Below are 24072 nucleotides of genomic sequence, written 5' to 3'. Positions count from 1 at the left end.
GGTCTTCGGGAATAACTGGCTTCCAGAGCCAGCCTCAACCGGCCATATAAAGAACTGTTTTTGGCACTTCTGTTTTGGCTTCATTTTTCAGCCCCAGAGGTTGCTGCTCGGTTAAATATCTGTTAAAAAACAAAGCAGTATTTGTTAAATTGAAGTCGAAAAACTTTTGAAAAGAACCAGCGTTGGCAGTGAGCCACCAACATTAGCCATTGGTCTATGGGACCAACTCACTTACTGCTACTTCAGCTGCACTGGAAGTTTCACCCACAATCATTTCTAGAGTAGTGCCCTCAGGAATAAGGTGGAGACATTTAATAATGCATTACATGTGATTGTAGTTGCTCCTGCATGCGTTCTATGTGCACATGCCGGTGATAGACACCATAACATCTGTATACACATGCTGTACCATTGCCTTTTAATTATTATTGAAGTGCGAGACATCTGTAAGGCAGAGGTGTTAAAGCTCAAAATCAAACATCATATGCTTCTCAAAGATAGAATTTAATATGAAACTAGGATTGCATCATATTATACAGGCGTTATTATGTTTATCCTCTGGAGGGGTAAACACAATAACAAACAATTTATACACCTCCCCTCCAACTTACCTGCCCAAATATAGGACAAATCAATTTGAACCCACAAGAGGAATAAAATACTGTTTGCTTGTACTCAGCTCCTCACTGACAATCACCTGGAGAGAGCAGGAGGTGTGCGGTGTCATATTACAATGACAGCATAGCAATAGACGGGGCATACCCTTCTTTTATAAACCTTAATCTCCATGCTTTTGGATGTCCTATGATTTGTGACCTTTCGAGCCATGGGCCAGGCTCTGTGTGTCTCTGAAAGGGGGATCGCACCACCCATCGTTCAATCCGGGGGCACAGTGATTAATGCCCTGCTCTCATCTTTTGCTCTTGTCCTGCTTTGATCCATCACACAGTGCTCTCAGCTTCTTAAAGTTCACATTGTGTCTGGAATATAGTTTGGTTTTACCTCGCCCTCACCTCCATAAGAGAGTATTATTTTTCTTTATTTATCTATAGAGGTGTTGAGCTCGATTATTCCAAAATAAGAATATTATAACATTGATATTAATTAACCTCCAGGCACCCCCCTGTCATTGACTTTGTCACAAGGCTATCTATCCAAAGTCTTCTTTAATCTGATCGCTTCATGTGGATTGCGAGTGGATTTTTGTTCCTCCCCGAGCCCCCACTATTCATGTTTTATTAATGTCATATGCTGTTGAACTGGGCTCTCCTAACTGACTTACCAAGTCATCCCTTTCCTTGTCACAAATCAAATTAGCCCAGGCTGTGATTAATCATCAGGCGGAGCACCCAGTGAAAGGGGGCTGGCACCTTATTAATTTCCTTAATTACATCTTGTATTAGGTTTCAGAATCGTCCCGTCTAATTATGCCGCCTTTGACTCCCAACTCTTTCAACCTGGCTACACAAATTATTTGTGCAACTAGGGGTATTTAAATGGATTTCATTTAATGTAGGTGAGTGTGATTAATGTAATAAAGAGGGGGTCAGTTCAGGTGGAAGGTTTTCACTCCTTTCATTTGCCACACAACACAAAGTTGGGGGCAGGCCTGAAAATTACACGCCATGTTACACACCATGGCTGAAATGGGCATGACATCATCTTGTGAAGTTGAGTCCGTATTACCAGGACTTTATTGATTACTGTAACCTTGACTTTTGCTTTAATAAATTGAATGAACCTCGGTAATAACAGCAGAAATATTCCAAGCTGTCTTAAAGCTCGATTTGAGCAATGTGCTACCTTGCTGGATATTAAAAAAAAGACAAAGATGATGTGCTTCAGACCTTATGTTGTGTGTTAGTGTCTCCACACAGCGACAAAACATCATGTTCTTTAAAGTACTACTGTGTCTTCAGAGGGTGTAATTTCATTGTCTTTAATATATACCCTGTGTAATAGCAACATAATGCTATTTAGCATGCAGTAAAACAAATATCTGACTGCTGCAGCTCAGAGCTGAGCTTCCGGGTAGCAAAAAATTATGAATCAGCCAAATGATCAACACACTTCATATGAGCTCGTGGATAGACTCACAGAGCTTTGCTGCCACCATCATTATTTGTGTTTAGAAGGCAATTCTGGAGGTGCTGAAATGAAAAAGAGAGATTATGTGGCTGAGTGCACACACCCTGCCTATGAATCATAGCAGAAGGACTGTGCTGTTTAATCGATGACACAGTCCAGGCATTCATTTACTAAGTTGTTCATTTGGGGAGCGGGTTTAAATAGTTTCGCTCTGAGCACTCCTGGAAAATGCACTGCAAGTGTTATGTGAAATGAGAGCAGTGGCAGGGGACATCCCCACGTCAGCCTGCTGTGCACTGTACCTGGGGAGCACAGTTTCACTCTAGTTGAACCTTTCACATTAAAGCTTTGCTATACTGAAAATTAAGCACACAGAACTGCTGTGCACTAGATGGCTTCAGTGAAGCAAAGCTGCTGCTGCTGTAAGTGCATTTTATATCACCATGATGCCCACTCTAATAGGCTATCAGTGCCTTTCATGTCAGGGGTCATTTGAGGGAGCAGCTCAAAATGTAGGTGGTCAGACAGAGTTGAAAGGTGCAACCCACTGACCACCATTGGGTCACGACAACAAGAGACACTATAGTAACTACAGTGTCTTTGCCTCAGGAATATATATATATTTTTGGGGGCTTTTTAGTCTTTAATGTATATTTTAGCCTTTAATGTACACAGACAAGTGTGAAGGGGGGAGAGAGAGGGGGAGTGACATGCAGCAAAGGGCCACAGGCTGGAGTCGAACCCGGGCCGCTGCGACAACAGCTTTGCACATGGGGCGCCTGCTCTACCACTAAGCCACCAGCGCCCCCGCCTCAGGAACATTTATTGGAAAATGAAAATGAACTGCACAACTTTGCAAAACAACATCTGGAGCATCGTGTTGAACACAAGGCTGAACACAAAGAGAAAGTGTTTCTGCGTTTGATATATCATTTCTCTTTAGTATAGTATCCCTAATTAAACATATTTATACTTTGAAACATAAGGCCATTGAGTAAAATATTTTCCAACAAAAAATAATTTCTTATGTCACACAAAACTCTACATTAGACACAGAAGTTTCATAATATTTGCTGAAACTCTCTGAGACAGATAATCTGTTAAAAAAAAAAAAAATCATTCCTCCGCCCATGCTATCACCTTGTAGCACTTCTGATTGCCTTACATAGATTCTAGTGAATGCCTTTGGATGCCTTTATCTGTTTCATTTCATGACATTACATAGTCCTAGGTTGTATGTATATGACATAGGTGTGGACATTTCCAATTACCTCTCTGTCACCTCTGCTGAATTTTTGCGAAATTTATGCTCTTATGTCTGTTTTGCAAGTGTTGGTGGTGCTTTTTGTGGTTGGCGTGAATGGTGGTGGTGTGTGGCTGAGAGTCACTCATCTGGATGAAGAAATCAGCTCACCAGCCTGTTCTCTGTTCTCTTTCTACTTCTGCTTGCTAGCCAGGTCAAGGTTTTCAAATTTACACATCAGTAAACAAACAAAAGATGGAGAAGATGAAGACAGACTAGCTGAACTAGCGTCATGCTGGCCATTGTGTAGGCATTGGAAAATGAACTGGACGACCTCTGAGCCGCACTGGTTTCCAACAGAATTCCAGGAACTGTAATATCCTATGATTCACTGAAACATGGCTGAATCCTGGATAGCTTCATTCAACCAGGCAACTCTTTTTCTGTATGCTGAGCTGACGGAGCAGAGGACTCTGGTAAGGGAAGGAGAGGAGATGTGTGCTGCACAGTGAAAAGGACTGGTGTGATGGTGGCAGTGACTACATTTACATGCACACCATATTCCAATTAAGGTCAATATTCTGGTTAAGGTAATATTCCGAATAAGGTGTTTGTATGTGCTGCAGCAACTGGAATATTCTGCTTACATGTTAATTTGTTAATTGACATATTCCTGTGTTTCAGCATATTCCAGAAAAGACCCTGGGCTACTGGCCTACCAGAAATGCTCTTATTTAATGCAACAATCAACCTGAGGGGGGCAGCGATTTGCCGATAGAAGAAGAAGAAGAAGAAGAAGAAGAGCCCCTCCATCCATGGTGCAATCTCCTCCAACACGCCCCTCCTCCATACATGGTGCCACTCCTTCCATGTCGTATCCTCCAACACGCCCCTCCTCCATCCATGGTGCCATCTTCTCCAACACGCCCCTCCTCCATCCATGGTGCCGTCTCCTCCAAGATGCCCCTCCATCCATGGTGCCGTTTCCTCCAACACGCCCCTCCATCCATGGAGCCGTCTCCTCCAAAATGCCCCCGCTCCATCTATCGTGCCGTCTCTTCCAACACTCCCCTTCTCCATCCATGGTGCCGTCTCCTCCAACACGCCCCTCCATCCATGGTGCCGTCTCCTCCAACACGCCCTTCTTCCATCCATGGTTATATGTCCTCCAACACGCCTCTCCTCAATCGATGGTGCCGTCTCCTCCAACATGCCCCTCCTCCATCCATGGTGTCGTCTCCTGCAACAAGCGGCTCCTCCATCCATGTTGCTGTCTCCTCCAACACGCCCCTCCATGCATGGTGCCGTCTCCTCCGACACGCCCCTCCTCCATCCATGGTGCCATCTACTCCAACACGCCTCTCCTCCATCCATGGTGCCGTCTCCTCCAACACGCCTCTCCTCCAAACATGGTGCCGTCTCCTCAAACACGCCCCTCCTCCATCCATGGTGTCGTCTACTCCAACACGCCCCCCTCCATCCATGCTGCCGTCTCCTCAAACACGCCCCTCCTCCATCCATGGTGCCGTCTCCTCCAACACGCCCCTCCATCCATGGTGCCGTCTCCTCCAACACGCCCTTCTTCCATCCATGGTTATATGTCCTCCAACACGCCTCTCCTCAATCGATGGTGCCGTCTCCTCCAACATGCCCCTCCTCCATCCATGGTGTCGTCTCCTGCAACAAGCGGCTCCTCCATCCATGTTGCTGTCTCCTCCAACACGCCCCTCCATGCATGGTGCCGTCTCCTCCGACACGCCCCTCCTCCATCCATGGTGCCATCTACTCCAACACGCCTCTCCTCCATCCATGGTGCCGTCTCCTCCAACACGCCTCTCCTCCAAACATGGTGCCGTCTCCTCAAACACGCCCCTCCTCCATCCATGGTGTCGTCTACTCCAACACGCCCCCCTCCATCCATGCTGCCGTCTCCTCAAACACGCCCCTCCTCCATCCATGGTGCCGTCTCCTCCAACACGCCCCTGTGCCCTCCATGATGCCGTCTCCTGCAACACGCCTGTCCTCCATCCATGGTGCCGCTTCCTCCAACATGCCCCTCCTCCATCCATGGTGCCATCTACTCCAACATGCCCCTCCTCCATCCATGGTGCCGTCTCCTCCAACACGCCCCAACATCCATGGTGCCCCTCCATCCATGCCGTCTCCTCCAAGATAACCCTCCATCCATGGTGCAGTCTCCTCAAACACGTCCCTCCTCCATGCATGGTGCCGTCTCCTCCGACACGCCCCTCCTCCATCCATCCATGGTGCCATCTACTCCAACATGCCCCTCCTCCGTGCATGGTGCCGTCTCCTCCGACACACCCCTCCTCCATCCATGGTGCCGTCTCCTCCGACACACCCCTCCTCCATCCATGGTGCCATCTTCTCCAACACACCCCTCCTCCATCCATGGTGCCATCTCCCCCAAGACGCCCCTCCTCCATCCATGGTGCCATCTACTCCAACACTCGATCATGCCCCTCTTCCATCCATCGTACCATTTCCTCCAACGCGCCCCTCCTCAATCCATGGTGCCGTCTCCTTTAACATGCCCCTCCTCCATCCATGGTGCCGTCTCCTCCAACACACACCACCTCCATCCATGGTGCCGTCTCCTCCAACACGCCGCTCCTCCATCCATGGCGCTGTCTCCTCCAACATGCCTCTCCATCCATGTTGCTCTCTCCTCCCACACATCCCTCCTCCATCCATGGTGCCGTCTCCTCCAACACGCCCCTCCATCCATGGTGCCCCTCCATCCATGCCATCTCCTCCAACATGCCCCTCCTCCATCCATGGTGCCATCTACTCCAATATGCCCCTCCTCCAACCATGGTGCCATCTCCTCCAACACACCCCTCCTCCATCCATGGTGCCATCTCCTCCAAGATGCCCCTCCTCCATCCATGGTGCCATCTACTCAAACACACCCCTCCTCCATCCATGGTGCCGTCTCCCCCAAGACGCCCCTCCTCCATCCATGGTGCCGTGTGCTCCAACACTTGCTGAAGTGTTGTCACTCCCACTAGACAGACAGCCAACCTCCATACAACCAACTCGAGAGTTAGGATGTAGCATTCTAGCTCCGCTTTTTTTTTTGCAGACCCAATGTGCATATAGTTGAGTATTAGCAGTGAAAAAGCAATGCTTTTGCTGGGAGGAACGACTAAATGACACCAGATTAACAAATGAACTCCAGCTACAAACTTTTAGCCTTCAACCTGACCATTGTTCACCAACTTCTGTTCTACACAGGAAGTGATGAAAACTTCCTACTTCCGGTATACACAGGAAGTGATGCAATCTGACTAAACAGTACAAAGCAGTAAACTATATGAAACACACAAAAAATATTTTAAAAACAAATTGCCTGAAAGGCAAAACACCGTCTCCTCCAACACGCCCCTACATCCATGGGGCCGTTTCCTACACAATTATAGGTTAAACAATCTTTGCTTTCTCTAATTTAGTTTGGATAACAGCAGTAGCCTCATAGTAGCTGCAGCAGCAACAGCGTTAGTCGCCAACAGCTGTCTTGTTTTTATTTCTTAATTACAGATATGTAACGTTATTTGGCCATGGTGATCACCGCTTGCTGTTGGTTTGCAGGACTTCTGTTTTTCTGCTGATGTTGGTTTTTTTTGTTTTATCTAGGCCCTATGTACACTGTCTTGGTTCGTCATGTCAGAGGTAGTGAGTTTTGGAGTATAGACACTTGTTTGTTTTTGCATCTTCAGCACCAAGGACAGTGCTCAAACTATGGTGGTTCTTGTCTTCTTTTGTCATGTGGTGAATTCTACTGTTGACGTCCTTATGGAAAAAATGTAATAAAATTTGCATTTGTTAGAACTTCTTAATGTTTAATTAGTGTGTAGCTTACGGCAGCCAGTCAGCAGCCTAGTGAGTGGTGATGTGTGATGCACTATACAGCAGGAAAAAAAATTACAATGATGTCACTCATTCATTCTTTCATATGGCAGTCCAGCCCCCCCCCCCCCCCCCCCTACTTATTTCGTATTTCTGTCCTTGCTTCTGTTTGTATCTGCCAGTACCTGCTTTTTCCAGTAACTGTTTTGATTACAATAAATGTACACCTTTAAATTAAGCTGTATATGTGTCTTTTTAAGGAAAAGGATAACTAGCCTATTTTAAAAACAATGAATCGCCTAACACATACATAACACAATAAAACAAGATTATTGTGGAACTCAAAATGTTAACTGTACTGTTATTAGTCTATGCACATTAGATCATTAGTAACATTAAATGTAACACAGTAAACCAAAGTATATCAGTAGGCGTTTCCTTAAGTCTTTCTGATAAAATCCTGAAATTTTGGCTTTTAGTTTTGGTGTGCCCCCCCAAGATTTTAAGTGGCCCCACCTGGCCACCCCTATGAAAATTTTCTGGAGGCGCCCCTGGTGTTGTCTCCAACATGCTCCTCTATGGTGTGGTCTCCAACATGCCCCTCCATGGTGTGGTCTCCAACATGCCCCTCAATGGTGTTGTCTCCAACATGCTCCTCTATGGTGTTGTCTGTAACATGCCCCTCCATGGTGTTGTCTCCAACATTCCTCTCCATGGTGTGTTCTCCAACATGCCCCTCAATGGTGTTGTCTCCAACATGCCCCTCCATGGTGTGGTCTCCAACATGCCCCTCCATGGTGTGGTCTGTAACATGCCCCTCAATGGTGTGCTCTCCAACATGCCCCTCCTTGGTGTGTTCTCCAACATGCCCCTCCATGGTGTTGTCTCCAACATGCCCCTCCATGGTGTGGTCTGTAACATGCCCCTCCATGGTGTGGTCTGTAACATGCCCCTCCATGGTGTTGTCTCCAACAGGCCCCTCCATGGTGTGATCTCCAATATGCCCCTCCATGGTGTGTTCTCCAACATGCCCCTCCTTGGTGTGGTCTCCAATATGCCCCTCCTTGGTGTGGTCTCGCCCTTGCTTCTGTTTGTATCTGCCAGTACCTGCTTTTTCCCAGTAATTGTTTTGATTACAATAAATGTACACCTTTAAATTAAGCTGTATATGCGTGTTTTTAAGGAAAAGGATAGCTAGCCTATTTTAAAAACAACGAATCACCTAAAACATACATAACACAATAAAACAAGATTATTGTGGAACTCAAAATGTTAACTGTACTGTTATTAGTCTATGCACGTTAGATCATTAGTATAAATGTAACACAATAAACCTAAGTATATCAGTAGGCGTTTCCTTAAGTCTTTCTGATAGTTTTTTACCAGCCTATACACTACAACAGTATATCAAAATCCTGAAATTATGGCTTTTAGTTTTGGTGTGCCACCTCAAGATTTTAAGTGGCCCCTATGAAAAATTTCTGGTATTGTCTCCAACATGCCCCTCCATGGTCTTGTATCCAAATAAGTAAGAAACTAAAGTTTATTTATATAGCACCTTTCACAGATATAACATCACAAAGTGCTTCACAATAAAAGCAAAACAGATAATAATATAATGAAAATACAACAGACAGCAGACAGAGGCAAGTATTAAAAAAAAAAAAAAAAAAAAATGGTCACAGATAAAACAAACCCATAAGAAGCAATAAAAGGAGGTAAAAACATTTAATCAGTCAGCCAAAGGCCTGTCTGAATAAAAATGTTTTAAGTTGCTTCATAAAAATAGTACAGGAATCTGTGGATCTCAGAGAGAAGGGGAGAGCGTTCCAGAGTTTGGGAGCAACAGCTTGAAAAGCACAGTCACCTCGGGTTTTAAAATGGGTCCAAGGGATGGTGAGTAAAATCTGGTCAGAGGACCTAAGAGTCAGATTGGGCAAGTACAGGAGAAGGAGGTCGGCAGTGTACTGTGGCATCTGACCATGTAAAGCTCTAAAAGTTAAAACCAAAATTTTAAAATTAATGCGGAATTTGATCAGTAGCCAGTGCAGAGAGGATAAAATTGGCATGATATGTGATCTCTTGTTACTACTGGTTAAAAGCCGAGCAGCTGCATTTTGGACAATTTGGAGCCGGTTCAAAGTGGTTTGGTTTAAACAGGTAAAAAGAGCATTACAATAATCTAAACGAGAGGAAATAAAAGCATGAATAATCATCTCCATCTCAACTCTGGTCACCACAGATCTTAATTTAGCAATATTCCTCAAATGGAAAAAAAGAGCTAATAAGCTGACTGACATGACTGTCTAGGGACAAGGACTGGTCAAGAATGACACCTAGATTTCTGACGGTACGCTGAGCATGAGCACTTAAAGGCCCCAAAGAATGCTTAATGACAGGAATGGAGTGTTCCGGGGCAATTATAAGTGATTCTGTCTTATTAAAATTTAACTGGAGGTAGTTGTCAGACACCCAGCTTTTAATAGCATCCAAACAATCATTTAAAATAGACAATTGGCTGGACTCATCAGTTTTATAAGAGCAGTATAGCTGAATATCATCAGCATAAAAATGATAAAAGATTCCACTGTACTGACTAATAATCTGTCCAAGAGGCAGCATATACAGGGAAAATAACATGCATGCATCCAACATGCCCCTCCATGGTGTTGTCTCCTTTTGCACCACAACTTAACTATAACTCTCCTGCTGATCCATTTTGTCCTTAACAATGGAAGACGAGAGCAAGAAGAAAACGAGTGTATGGACTTTTCCTTCTAGCTTATGCTGTAAACGCCAGCCAGAGCACCCCGGAGTCTGTGGATGAAGGTAGGAAGCCAGTTCTGCTGTTCTCCCTGCTTGCCATAACCATAACAACACTGACAACCCAGGATTTCTCGCGAATCGAGACATTACTGAATATTCCAGTAAGGGGCATCCAGTTAAGGTGTATACATGTTACAATGCCAGGGGTCTTATTTGGAATATTCTCCAACCAGAATATGACCTTTATCGGGTTATGCACGTGTTTACATGACTTGTGCACAACTGGAATATTGAGGATATTCCGAATAATACAGGAATATGGTGTGCATGTAAACGTAAAAAATAAAGAGATGATCCGCACACCAATTGAAGCTCCCATATAAAAATGTATTCAATCATAGTGTGATGTTTCGAGCCAGCAGGCTCTTCTTCAGACTTATGACAAGAACATTGGAAATGCCATCTTTAAATACCTATCATGCATTGTCCAGAAAGATATAATAAAATAAATAACTTGTGCAAATATAAAGACTAACAGACAGGTATAAGCAAGAAAAAAATATACAGAGAAAATATATATATTATATACATATGAGTGAATGTCCAATATATATATAAAGAGTGATCTCTAAAACACACATACATAGGAAAGTACACAGAGTCAGACATCCCTTTCCACATACAGTACAGGCCAAAAGTTTGGACACACCTTCTCATTCAATGCGTTTTCTTTATTTTCATGACTATTTACATTGTAGATTCTCACTGAAGGCATCAAAACTATGAATGAACACATGTGGAGTTATGTACTTAACAAAAAAAGGTGAAATAACTGAAAACATGTTTTATATTCTAGTTTCTTCAAAATAGCCACCCTTTGCTCTGATTACTGCTTTGCACACTCTTGGCATTCTCTCCATGAGCTTCAAGAGGTAGTCACCTGAAATGGTTTTCCAACAGTCTTGAAGGAGTTCCCAGAGGTGTTTAGCACTTGTTGGCCCCTTTGCCTTCACTCTGCAGTCCAGCTCACCCCAAACCATCTCGATTGGGTTCAGGTCCGGTGACTGTGGAGGCCAGGTCATCTGCCGCAGCACTCCATCACTCTCCTTCTTGGTCAAATAGCCCTTACACAGCCTGGAGGTGTGTTTGGGGTCATTGTCCTGTTGAAAAATAAATGATCGTCCAACTAAACGCAAACCGGATGGGATGGCATGTCGCTGCAGGATGCTGTGGTAGCCATGCTGGTTCAGTGTGCCTTCAATTTTGAATAAATCCCCAACAGTGTCACCAGCAAAACACCCCCACACCATCACACCTCCTCCTCCATGCTTCACAGTGGGAACCAGGCATGTGGAATCCATCCGTTCACCTTTTCTGCGTCTCATAAAGACACGGCGGTTGGAACCAAAGATCTCAAATTTGGACTCATCAGACCAAAGCACAGATTTCCACTGGTCTAATGTCCATTCCTTGTGTTTCTTGGCCCAAACAAATCTCTTCTGCTTGTTGCCTCTCCTTAGCAGTGGTTTCCTAGCAGCTATTTGACCATGAAGGCCTGATTGGTGCAGTCTCCTCTTAACAGTTGTTCTAGAGATGGGTCTGCTGCTAGAACTCTGTGTGGCATTCATCTGGTCTCTGATCTGAGCTGCTGTTAACTTGCGATTTCTGAGGCTGGTGACTCGGATGAACTTATCCTCAGAAGCAGAGGTGACTCTTGGTCTTCCTTTCCTGGGTCGGTCCTCATGTGTGCCAGTTTCGTTGTAGCGCTTGATGGTTTTTGCGACTCCACTTGGGGACACATTTAAAGTTTTTGCAATTTTCCAGACTGACTGACCTTCATTTCTTAAAGTAATGATGGCCACTGGTTTTTCTTTAGTTAGCTGATTGGTTCTTGCCATAATATGAATTTTAACAGTTGTCCAATAGGGCTGTCGGCTGTGTATTAACCTGACTTCTGCACAACACAACTGATGGTCCCAACCCCATTGATAAAGCAAGACATTCCACTAATTAACCCTGATAAGGCACACCTGTGAAGTGGAAACCATTTCAGGTGACTACCTCTTGAAGCTCATGGAGAGAATGCCAAGAGTGTGCAAAGCAGTAATCAGAGCAAAGGGTGGCTATTTTGAAGAAACTAGAATATAAAACATGTTTTCAGTTATTTCACCTTTTTTTGTTAAGTACATAACTCCACATGTGTTCATTCATAGTTTTGATGCCTTCAGTGAGAATCTACAATGTAAATAGTCATGAAAATAAAGAAAACGCATTGAATGAGAAGGTGTGTCCAAACTTTTGGCCTGTACTGTACATAAAAAAATCTATAACCTATACACATAGGGCTGGGTTTAAGACAAAAAAGAAGGTATTTACACTATCTATTATATCTCAATTTAATTCGTACTCCCAAAGTAGGACTCAGGCTAAGAGCCATCATAAAGTACTCATCTTAAAAAGAAGGCGTCTAATTTTGTAGGGAAATTTATATGCGCTCGCACATTTGAAAATTATTTTCAAAACATATATACAGAACAGGAAAAAGTCACAGAAAAGGTCTAATATCAAAATCCAATGAGTCCCTTAGGGGCCACAATGCCGAGTGCCCCCCCCCCCACCCCCCCACCCCCGATATGGATTCGATACCAGTGTTTCTGAGAGTAGAGATATGTGCCTCGCCTCTGAAAAATGTACAGCCATGGAGCCCGGGTTATGATACCATTCAATTTCATTTTCTTTCCTGTATGAGGATGAGAAAAAAAGTTTGTTTTCTGAGTAAAATGACATTGTTGGCAGTGACCACATGGATAGTTACCAGAAGTAAAGTCGCTGAGAAAGTGAGAAGGTGACTGGGGGGGGAGGTCCGCTCTCACCAGCATATTCTGTAGACTGGGGGGTCGTTTGTGTACCACTTGGGGAGGTCTGGGGAAACATTTCTTCAGGGCAGGATCAGTCTCCACAATATGCCAGTGATTTTTAGTAGTTTTTTCATAGCAAATGTAGTTCCATAGTCTGTTTTTTTAGATCAAGTTTAAGTAAGACATTCAGTTTATGTCATGTTGGAGACAGCTTATTAGGCATTGTGTATCCAGGTTTCCTTGTATCCCCTTTGTCTAAATCGTTTTTCAAGTTCTTTTGTTTGTGTTTTAAAATCCTCATCTGAGCTGCAGATCCATCTGATGTGATTAAATTGGGACATGGGGATACTCTTTTTAAGAAGAGTTGGATGGTATGAGTCCCCGTGTAGTAAAGAGTTTCTGTCTGTGGGTTTTCGATACAGGTCTGTTTTAAGCTTGTTGTTTTCCTTAATAACTAAAACGTCCAAAAAGTTCTTTTGTTATTGTCAGATGATAGTGTGAATTGAAGGTTTTTATTCTTGGAGTTAATGAAGTTATGAAACTCCTGCAGCATCATCTCTGGACCTGTCCATATGAAGAATATGTCATCCAAATACCTTTTCCAGTGAGAGATGTATTGAAGATAGGGGTTCTGCTGTGACGAGAAGATAAGTTCTTGTTCGAAGAAACCCATATACAAGGAAGCAAAGCTGGGAGACATCTTCGAACCCATAGTCACTCCTGAGACCTGGAGGAAATAGTCATTACCATAGAGGAAAAAGATAGCAGTATCAAAACAGATCTTTTGTCCAAAAAATGCTTTGTGGTGAGGAGACCCTCATCAAATGGAACATTGGTGTAAATGGATTCAATATCCATAGTGACCAGTATATGAGAGTCATCCACTTGTGAAATAGATTTGATATTGTTGATGAAGTCCATAGAGTCCTTGGTATATGAAGGTAATGTTGTGACCAAAGGTTGTAAGAAATGGTCTACAAATGCTGAGATTTTTTCTGTTAATGATCCAATAGCCGCGATAATGGGTCTGCCAGGTGGAGTGTCCACATAGGTTTTATGAATTTTTGGCAGAGTATAGAAAACTGGTGTAATGGGAGATTTAACAGTCATAAATGCATGTTCAGCAGTAGCGGCTAGCAGTATCACTATTGCTGAACATGCATTTATGACTATTACATCTCCCATTACACCAGTTTTCTATTATTTTCAAGAGCTCTGGTTCTTTGTCTGCTACTTTATATAGAAAAGAGACAGATAAAAACACACTTTTATTAGCCACCAGCACCCACCCCACACCATTGAAGAGAGGTCTTTCTAAAAGCCAGGATCTGTTATTCTACTGCAGACTTTATGGAAAAAGCGATTGATATGAAATCTAGATTTGTTCAGCGCAAATATCCTGAGTCTTGGGTTGACCAAGCCTACAACACAGCACTCCAGAAAACCCACACTGAACTATTATCTACCAGCAATAGAAACCAGAAAAAAGTTTTCTGTTACTTGTATGACTACTTAATCTCCCAATTCATGTCATCAAGTTAGTTTTTAAAAAACACTGGCATATTCTACAGACAGATCCTGACCTTTCCTCTATTTTTAAAGATCCCCCTCTATTTGTTTTTAAACGGGATCGTAATTTGAGAGATTTTTTGGTACATGCTAATTTTACATACAAGAACAGTCCTGAGCAACCTATATAGACTCTACTCAGTCCACTCCCAAATGGAAATTACTGTTGTGGAAATTGTGCACAATGTAACAATACCTCTAAAGGGACATACTTTTGTCATCCACATACAAGTAAAAAATTCCCTATCAAAAGTGTCATCACCTGCTCCTCTACTCACGTTGTTTATTTATTGCGTTGTCCGTGTGGATTATCTTATGTTGGTAAAACTACCAGAAAACTAAAACAACGCATTAGTGAACACAAGAGTGCTATTCGTAGGAATGACCAGGATTATCATGTTGCTGTTCACTTTAATGAGCTAAAACATGACATTTCTTCCTTAAGGTTTTATGGGATAGAAAAAGTTTTGTTACCACCTAGAGGTGGTGATCATGATCTGTTGCTAAAGAGACATGAAGCCTATTGGATCTTCACTTTACAAACTCTTTCTCCAAAAGGCCTTAATGATGAGTTGCTCCTCAATGTGATGCTCTGATTACTTGATGCTATGTTGCCCAGGGCTGCTTATTTCTTGTTGTATCCTAACCTTGTGACCATTTTGATGTACCTTAAAATAATGCTGTCTTTTTTATTATCCAGATATTGAAGATCCACTTGGCAGAGCATATTACACTGACTGGAACGTCTGGAGTTCTATTTGTAGATATGTTTACTATATTTTTTTCTAAATATTTACCTACTGTATAATCACTGCTCTTTTGTGATATATTTGTTCTGACAGCAGTTAGCCCTTTTTATTTTACTGCTGACATAATTTAGATTTGCTCCTAGACTTAGATTCTAGATCTGCACTTTTTTCTTCCATTTAAAATATTTTTCCTCCCTTTAATACTTCACATTGTATTGGCCTCTTTTGTAGCTTAGTTAGGTTTTATACAGTGTTACCTCTTATCGAGGTTGACATTTATATTTATGTTTTGTTCTTTATGAATTTTGAGTATTAAATGTATTTTTGATGTATCTTTTCTTTCTTTCAGCTGTCTTTGTTCACGGTGATAATTGTTTTCATGTCATCTGGATGGGTTGTATACCTTGCTGATTGCTCCCAATCACACACAGCTTGTGATGCTGATTACTTGGCTTGTGATTGGTTACTCCTGTTGAGTTGTTTATCATTTAAGCCTTGTACTCAGTGCTTCAACACTGCCTGACGAAGGTTGTAATGACCGAAACGTAGCTGCCTTGTCCCATTAAATATTTTGCAAGTTTGGCAACAGTGTGCGGGAATCTTTTTTCTTTCTTGACCTGCTGAAGATTTTTCCTACGCACCCGTTCAGGAGACTCTTCAAAGGTGTGCATGAGCCAGTTTTTTTTTTTATTTTTTAATTGGTGACTCTAAATTGCCTGTGGGTGTGAATGTGAGCGTGAATGGTTGTCTGTCTCTACTGTATGTGTCAGCCCTGTGATAGTCTGGCAACCTGTCCAGGGTGTACCCTGCCACTCACATAATGTCAGCTAGGATGGGCTCCAGCCCCTAGCGACCCCAATAGTATAAGCAGCTACAGAAAAATTAATGAATGAATGATGTTAAACACATGGGATCACATTTTACTGGAGCTGTACCTTGTATATTTCTGTGACAAATAATTGATTGATTTATTTGAGTGAGTTTCAGCAAATATCACACAAAGTTATTTTCATAAATGTAACCAGCTGTGGCTTTGATAGTGGAGAATGTGTGCTGACTGTCTCTTGATGAAACTCACCTTTTATAACAGTGCTTCTATTGAGTTTGTCAGCTTGCATAATGACAGCTTCATGTCACTCACAGGTATTATGTATGCACAGGCACACACATACACATATTTGTCTTCTATCAGCTGTCTGCTAGGGAAGGTAGGGTGGTTAACATCGTGGCAGCCAGCAGAAAAACTAATTAAGAAAAGCACTAATGCTCCACAAGTCACCTGATGGCCAAATGTACCAATTTTCAACCTCTAATGGCAGCTTTGCAGAACTACAGTCTATTTTGAAGCAACTGATCTTGGCATGGCTGATGTAAAGTTGTATGTGGGTGAGTGTAACTAGTTACGACTGTCAAAGTGGTGCAAGTATACATGGAATATGAAATTATTTGAGATAATAATGAGATGTGGACTGCATCTATCCAGAGGGCTGTCAACTATTTCTCCCTAATAGATCCATGAGGGACAAAGAGTGAACAGGGCACTGGCTTTCTGGATGTTTTGCATTGATTTTTATGCATCCATGTGTGCAGAAATACAATTTATTGGCAGCATTGCCATTCTGAATCAGTGTTAGCCTGATTTTCTGCAGTGGTCATGTGGTAGCCTGTGTCAAAACTGTGACCATAAAGGCTTGTCATACAGCATATTGCGATGCTATCATCCAAACTTTAGCTCTATTTGACATCAAAGAGAGTACCATACTCATGAGATGTGAGCCTTTATATTATAATTTATGTAGACTAATTCCAAATCATTTTATCCCTGTAAACATATAGTAAGGAGGAACAGGTTATGTGTAGAGCCGCTGCAATATAATGTAATGTGGCCCTGTCTGCTAGAAATTATTTTTATATACAACTTATGAGACAGCAAATGTGGAAAACATAAATTATAATTTCTATTAACATAATGAGGAAATGTTGCTCATTAATGTGTCTGGCAAATCGCAAAAGTGTATACAGTTCACATTACAGTACAATACAGTATCCACTCATAGTGACAAAACCATTATTTTTTTTAAGTAACATGTAACCCAAATCACAATCTTTCCCTTACCTTAACCAAAGTGCTTTTGTTGTCTAAACCTAAGACATGAGTCTGGACGCGAATCCAAGTTCTGGTGTCAAGATCCTGCACTTTGTACGCCCGCCAGCCTTGCCATCCACCTCATTCTGCAGCCTATGTGATAAATTACATTAATGTAGTGTTTCCTTACCTGAAAGCAATGTTGTCTCTGAACATAATCCAGGCAGCAATTTTGTTGCCACAACAACGTAATTAAGGAGGAAGATTAGTAACATACAAATGCAATTTCCAGGAGACGGGTTTGTTTAATGACATGGGTAATTTGCAGTCCTGAGCACAGCATCATGATGCATAGCAGCCATTTAAGTCATGTGTTACGGCAGGACTTTTTGTATGGTCTGTCTGTTCTAGTCGCACTCATCAATGTGGCCTTAGGAATAAAATGCATTGTGCTGATGGCTCAGGCAGTAGTATCTCACTTCCATTGTGGATCAATGGTCATCGCCTTGAGACACAGACACTATTCTATTTGGGATGATAGCTGGGGGAAAAACAAGGTGGGGAAGGTAATACGAAATAGAAATACCCTGGACAGTCATGCTGGGGCACTGTCATGGGAATGACATCTAAATTGATTTCTGCACCATGCTCATGTTAACATTACATTCTTGCAGCAAGGTTTGCTATAGTGGCTACTTAGATGAAGGAAGGTGTTCTGCCCTTTTGGCTGCCTGTGTGTCTGTGTGCTTGTTGCTGCGTTATGGTGATTTGTTAAGCAGCGTAGGCTGTCTGTGAGTTATATGCATTTAGGGCCTGGATAGCACATTATGGTAATTCGCACTAAATTGCGGTTTGATAGCCTAAACTAGACTTTCAAAACAACTACAGGTCACACACAATTGTCTCTATAGCTTATGCGAGGAAACGCCTGCTTGTGTTCTTGGCACTGTATGGAGTGCAAGCATGGCACTTAGATTTCACCTGCCTAAGTGAAATGATAGTGTTGAATCTAAATGAGGCATGCTTGGCCCTCCAGGGTAGCTCTGTCTCCTCCTGGTCCAAAGACTGTGTCCTTCACAATCCCTGCTTGCCCTTGCACCTCTCATTTGCATAGCAGGGAACGAAGCAGCTCATTGGCTGAGGGTGGAATTGGGGAAAGCGGTTCCATCCTGCACCCATTAGACAATCACCTTAACCATTAACCCAGACTAAACACTCTGCAGAGAGCTGTTTCTAACAGTGTGTTAATATGCCATTAATGGCTTTCTACATAGATAAAATCAATAAAATGCACAGGCAGTGCATTAAACTGTGCAATGTAGTTAACTGCTTAAATCCATTTCCAGATTCAATGAACCAGCTGCATTTTAGTCAGTCTGAAACTTATTGCAAAGCAAAATGACAGAACTCCAGCACTATGTTCAGCTGCTAATTATTGTATTATTATAAATGATCAATGCTGATGTCTCTCAACCCTCTCAAGTGGTATAATTTTATTTTTATTTCAAAGTTTGCCAGATGTCACAATATTTTGATCTTTAACGGTGTCATCTCAAAACAGTTTCTCTGATCTGGATTGTCTGTATTGTGTTAATTATCTTTCTGGGGAAAGTGAGGTTTCTAGTGATGTAAATCCACAAGTTTTTATGAATTATTGTGATTATGGTTTCATGCTTGCCGTTTTGTGATATATTCAATGACAAAGGACAGTGATTCAGTTTCAAAGGCAACAGAATGAAAAGGACTTTCATTGAGAAGTCCTTGAGCGGTGAGGGGCAGACGAGACAGAGCTGGATAATGAATGAACACAGACATTCATCTTAACAGTTTTTCGTGTGAAAAAGGTGGTGAGTTTAAATTCATTAAATGTTCCCTTTGTAGAAATATGTGAGCTGGAAAGTGTTTTTTTTCTCCTCTTTTCTCTTTTAAGCAGGCCAAAATGTCTCGACAACTTAAACTGGCAATCATGTGGGTGTCACTGGAGTCGCATAAAATAAAATATGAACTGTCGCTATACTGCGGCAAAACCTGTTGTAAGATAAAGACTGGGATACGACTTGAAGGTGTTATTAAATAGTGCTACTGGTTGAAAATGTTCTCGCATTTCAGAATAACATTTATGGAAGCTCAGGTACCTTACCAGAGAGTGAAAGAGATGTTGCGTGAACCCAGTGACATGGCAAAACTTTTTCAGTCAGTGTGTAGGCAAGACAAACGCACTACTTTTTTCCTTTCCATCGTCCAAACTTTAGATAAGTTCACCGCATCATACTGTGTGTGTGGGCAGGTTTGGACTGACGGCAGAGTGCTTTGTCTCTGGCAGGCAGCCTGAAGGCCAGGCTGTTGTTGTGAACTCTCCATACAAACTTGGACAGACAACATGAAATTTCATCTGACCTCCGCTAAGAAAAAATAAAAATAAAAAAGAACCAGTACAACCTGTCCCTGGTTATTATTATACCTGAACACATAACAAATGTAGTAATATACTAATGGGAGGAAATGTGCTTTTCCCAAATTACGCAGGCAGGTGATATTTTAAACATAATTTGAATATGAATAAATACATAAATAAATACACCCAGAGACCAGAAAAAAACACTAAATGCTAAGGCTAACAATATGATGTGATGCGATGCAATGCTAGGACACAAGGTGTGTTTTATTTGTGTCAGATTACAGTGCACCTGCACTTCTGGTCACTCAGTATATGTAAAAACACACATGCACGTCTTGGTTTTCACATATGAAATAGAACATTTCACAGGTAAAAGCTTCTTAAGCTTGAAGGTGTGTTTGTCCTCGTCCTGTTGTGTTATGGTCCCATTCTGACAACAGCAGACTGCTCACAGCATCGGCAGTGACTAGAGAGGCGTCCACATCCCCTGTGTACCACTATAAGAAGGTCATGAAAACAAATGACTGAAAGTGAGTGTTTCTGTACATTTCTGTAATGTTTGAGATGTATAGGTACAGTTGGAGTGGAATAAGACTAAATCTCAGTGACTTGAAATATACACTGCATGTTTGTATACTCCCCTCAGGCTGACAACAATGTATTATTAGCTCCCTTTCTCTACCTGGTCCCTCTTTCTTTTTTTTTTTAAACCCAGTTCTCATTCATTCCATCACAAGTGGCAAGAAATGGAAACCTGTGTGCTGACGTCAGTCCAGCTGCATGGATACACTGCTATTAAAATGCTCCCCGTTTAACAGGGCAGTGTTAAGTTTGAAATCTCCCAGTGAGGCTGGTCTGTGACGACATTGCCGTCCCCGACGGGGGCCAGTTGTTGCATTTGGGTCGAGACATAAGGGGAAATAAGGTAAAGAAAATGGTAAGACAGCAGAGAAATAAACTGTCATTATGGCAGCTGCTGACAATCATAGACTGCCAAGTCATTTCGCTGACAAGAGTAGTCGTGGTTGGCGGTCATGGCGCAGTGTCATGGGACCATGACAGTGATTTATTGTGTACCCGTCACTGTGTGTGTTCATTTGTCACAAACAATGGTGTTGCAGCAGAGGAGTGGTGTGCTGTTTGCTGTTTAGTTGCAGACTTTAGAGAAAGTGTAGTAGTGTGCTGCTTTGTATCAACTCTTTGATCTTTATAATGACTAAAGCCACGTTTTCACCAAGCTCTCCAGTTCAGTTCAGTTTTCTTGCATGTTACTCAGAGCTGATGTTGTGAATCATAGGGCTGGGCGATATTGACAAAAATTCACGTTATGGTATTTTCAGGCTGAATGGTGATACACGATGTATATCTCTGTATTTTCTATAAAAAGAGTTACATGTTCAGTTGCATGTTGCAAGCTGATCCACGGCTAAAGTCCCCTGTTATTTTTGCTGCATGTGTTTTCCACAACAGGCAGGTAAAAGAAGTTTACCTGTTGGAGTTGAACTGTTTTCAGAGGTGCAACTCTTCCTCCCTGTCACATTATCAGACTTGTCCTTATTGAAGAAAAGCTGCTAACAAGGTTCTGCTAATGATTCTTCAATAAAAGTCTCCAATTATTTTGTTATGTACAAATTTGTTTTCGAGCAGCAACTTCACACAACTTCTAATAGCGAACATAAACAGTAAAATAAAGCAGATATCTAAAGTAAAAGCAGGACAGAGAAGAGAAACTAAACTCTGAACCACAGCGATTCCGTTAGAAGCTACAAAAGTACTGAAAGCTGAACACACAGAGACTTTTCTCTCTGGTCTCCTGCAGACAGAGGTGAGTAGAATCTCACAACACACACGGCTTGCTTGAGGGGGAGAAGCGGGGTCGTCGGCGAGATATCACTGCTTTCAGCGCAGCATACTTGACTCGATATGGCCAAAAGTGACAGTGGAAAAGGACGTGTGTGTTGTACGTGTGCTACTGCGGTAATTTCATTCATCTCATAGACTGATTTAATGTAGCACATGCACCTTATAGACTGCAGATTAATTAACAGATTTAACAGAGGAGCAGCTCTGTGTCTCTTTCAGCGTTGCTGGAGAACTTTTGAGTGAGCGAATGGGGCGGAGCTGCGCGGAGAGTGTGAGAGAGGAGAGATGCACACTGGTATGCGTTTTATAATGCAACTTGACCCTATAACGATATAAACTGTGTTATCTAAATCTATATCCTGTTTGAAAATATATCGATATATTGCACATATATTGCCCAGCCCTAGTGAATCAATCAGCACATACTCAATCTCAATATGATAATTCTGACCATTCTGTTTATTTTAATTGACTCTTGTGCAGAACATATGGATTAGTGACGAGTGGATCTTCAAGCGCTTAAAAAATATATGAATTTAAACCAGTTTATGCAGATGGAAACTATTCTATTTCCTCCTCAGAAAAAACAGTGGCGGAGCATCGTCCCTGCTCTGCTCTAATCCCTCCAACCTGTCTTTTTTGTTCTGAAAGTGTCATGCGATCCCGTTCCATGGACGATCTGTAAGGTGCAAACATCATCTGTGAAAAGGAAATACAACAAGAGCTGGATGGAGCAGCAAGTAACAAGCCCGCCTGCATTGAGAGTACTTTCTACACTGCAAATGCAGAACCGGTGTAGGTACACATCCGCATGGGATATCTAAGGGTACTATACTGAAAGTGATTGGTGGAAACATGGCTTATGTAATCTTGAAAAGTATTATTCATCATTAACTTGCTAGTTAGCTTGTTAGCTGTAAGCTGTGTGTAATGATATGCAATTTTCCCAATTCTTATGTCCAGTGATTAAAATGATTAATCAGGAATTTAGTCTAAAATAAGATCGTCTAATATCATTACTTTTTATGGCAGATGAGCCTCTGGTAATAATGCCTGAAGTCGCTGAACAGCTTTCACTGAGACTAAGTTTGAGCGTAATGATGATTTTGAGATGCTCTTAGTTGTCCAGCATCAGTGGATGTTAATTGTAAATGCGACATTCACAGTGACTCATGCCCATAATGACTATAATTATAGACCGCAAAGCCCCCACAGGTAAGGAGTCTGCCCTTTCCACAAATTATAGGTTGCTATGCAAAATAATTAAAGAATATGGATGTGATAAAGTGCACAGGAAGTGGTGTCAAAGGGGAGTGGAGGCTCCCACTAAAAGCTCCTAAAAGCAACTGAGCATTTAACTTCAACGTCAGGCAAAAGTTTGTGTTTTACTTGAGATACCCTTGGAAGTTACTAATGCAAGTTTTATAAACAACACAGTCCGGCGTCTTCTGCACACGTCTTGGCTGTATGAAAAAGGTTGTCCTTGCTGTCAGGCGTTGATTAGCCGTCCAGTGTGATGTGGACATGGCTGTCTCTGTGTCTCGGTGGGAGGTCGGCAGGACTTGATGGATGTCTCTCTTCTGAGATTGCACAGCACCGCGGAGAGGGAGGAGGAACTGGCCCTTGTTATCTATTCATGCTGCGTTCCTTTCTGCTCTGCCTAAAATGGAGCAGGACCTCCCTCCACAGCACGACTCTATCATTGCTGGATAGAGCTAAGGAGTGCATAAAAGAGAATAAGAAAAAACACCTCTTCCATTTCTGATCCCCAAGCACCTTTTAAGCAAAAATCCACTTAGAACTTGCATAAGCAGGGAGGGAGAAATCCCTTGATTTTCTACACAAGCACTGAATTTGAGGATAATCTTCACAGTACGCCGTTGCAGGATGCCTGTCTCACAGACTGGGTACTCTCTCTGAAAATACACACAGAAGCATGGTAAAACAGACAAATGCACACACTCACATGCATTCATTTACAGCAACAAAAAAAACACCCAGAGACATTTTCATACACACACACACACACACACACACACACACAAACTCACTCCCTGACTCATTTTCTTTCGCACAAGCTCAATAAGACTGCAGGACAGTGAATCCTATTAGATATGAGAAAACAAAGACGGGAACGGCTCATTGAGGAGGAAAAAACACGCTTTTGCTCCCTCTCTCTTTGCATATTCCTTCACGATTCTGGCAAGACCGCTGGGAGATTGATGCGTCTGTCTTTTTCATACCTTCTGTGACTGCTCAGCGAGGCGCCGGGCTCCATGAAACTAGCCAAATTCCTAAATGATGAATGTACACTAGTGCGTCCACTGGGAGAAGAAACGAATCTCATATCAGCCGAGAGAGGAGGTTGATATTGAAAATCATCTGGAATTTTGCCTGCACTGATATTGGAAATCTTTATTCTAATTGCATGAATGAATTGAATGCGCTGTTCTGATAAATCCTCTGTGCCACAAAGGGAATTGTATAAATGAAGCACCACAGATTTGTTTGTGTGTTTACCACATGTGTGTGTGTGTCGTCTGCCCGTAAGTCATTTTCACACTCGCCTTGCGCTGTTGTTG

This window comes from Epinephelus lanceolatus, chromosome 1 (genome assembly GCF_041903045.1).
Source record: "Epinephelus lanceolatus isolate andai-2023 chromosome 1, ASM4190304v1, whole genome shotgun sequence".
NCBI lineage: Eukaryota > Metazoa > Chordata > Actinopteri > Perciformes > Serranidae > Epinephelus > Epinephelus lanceolatus.
This window is presented reverse-complemented; position numbering follows the sequence as displayed.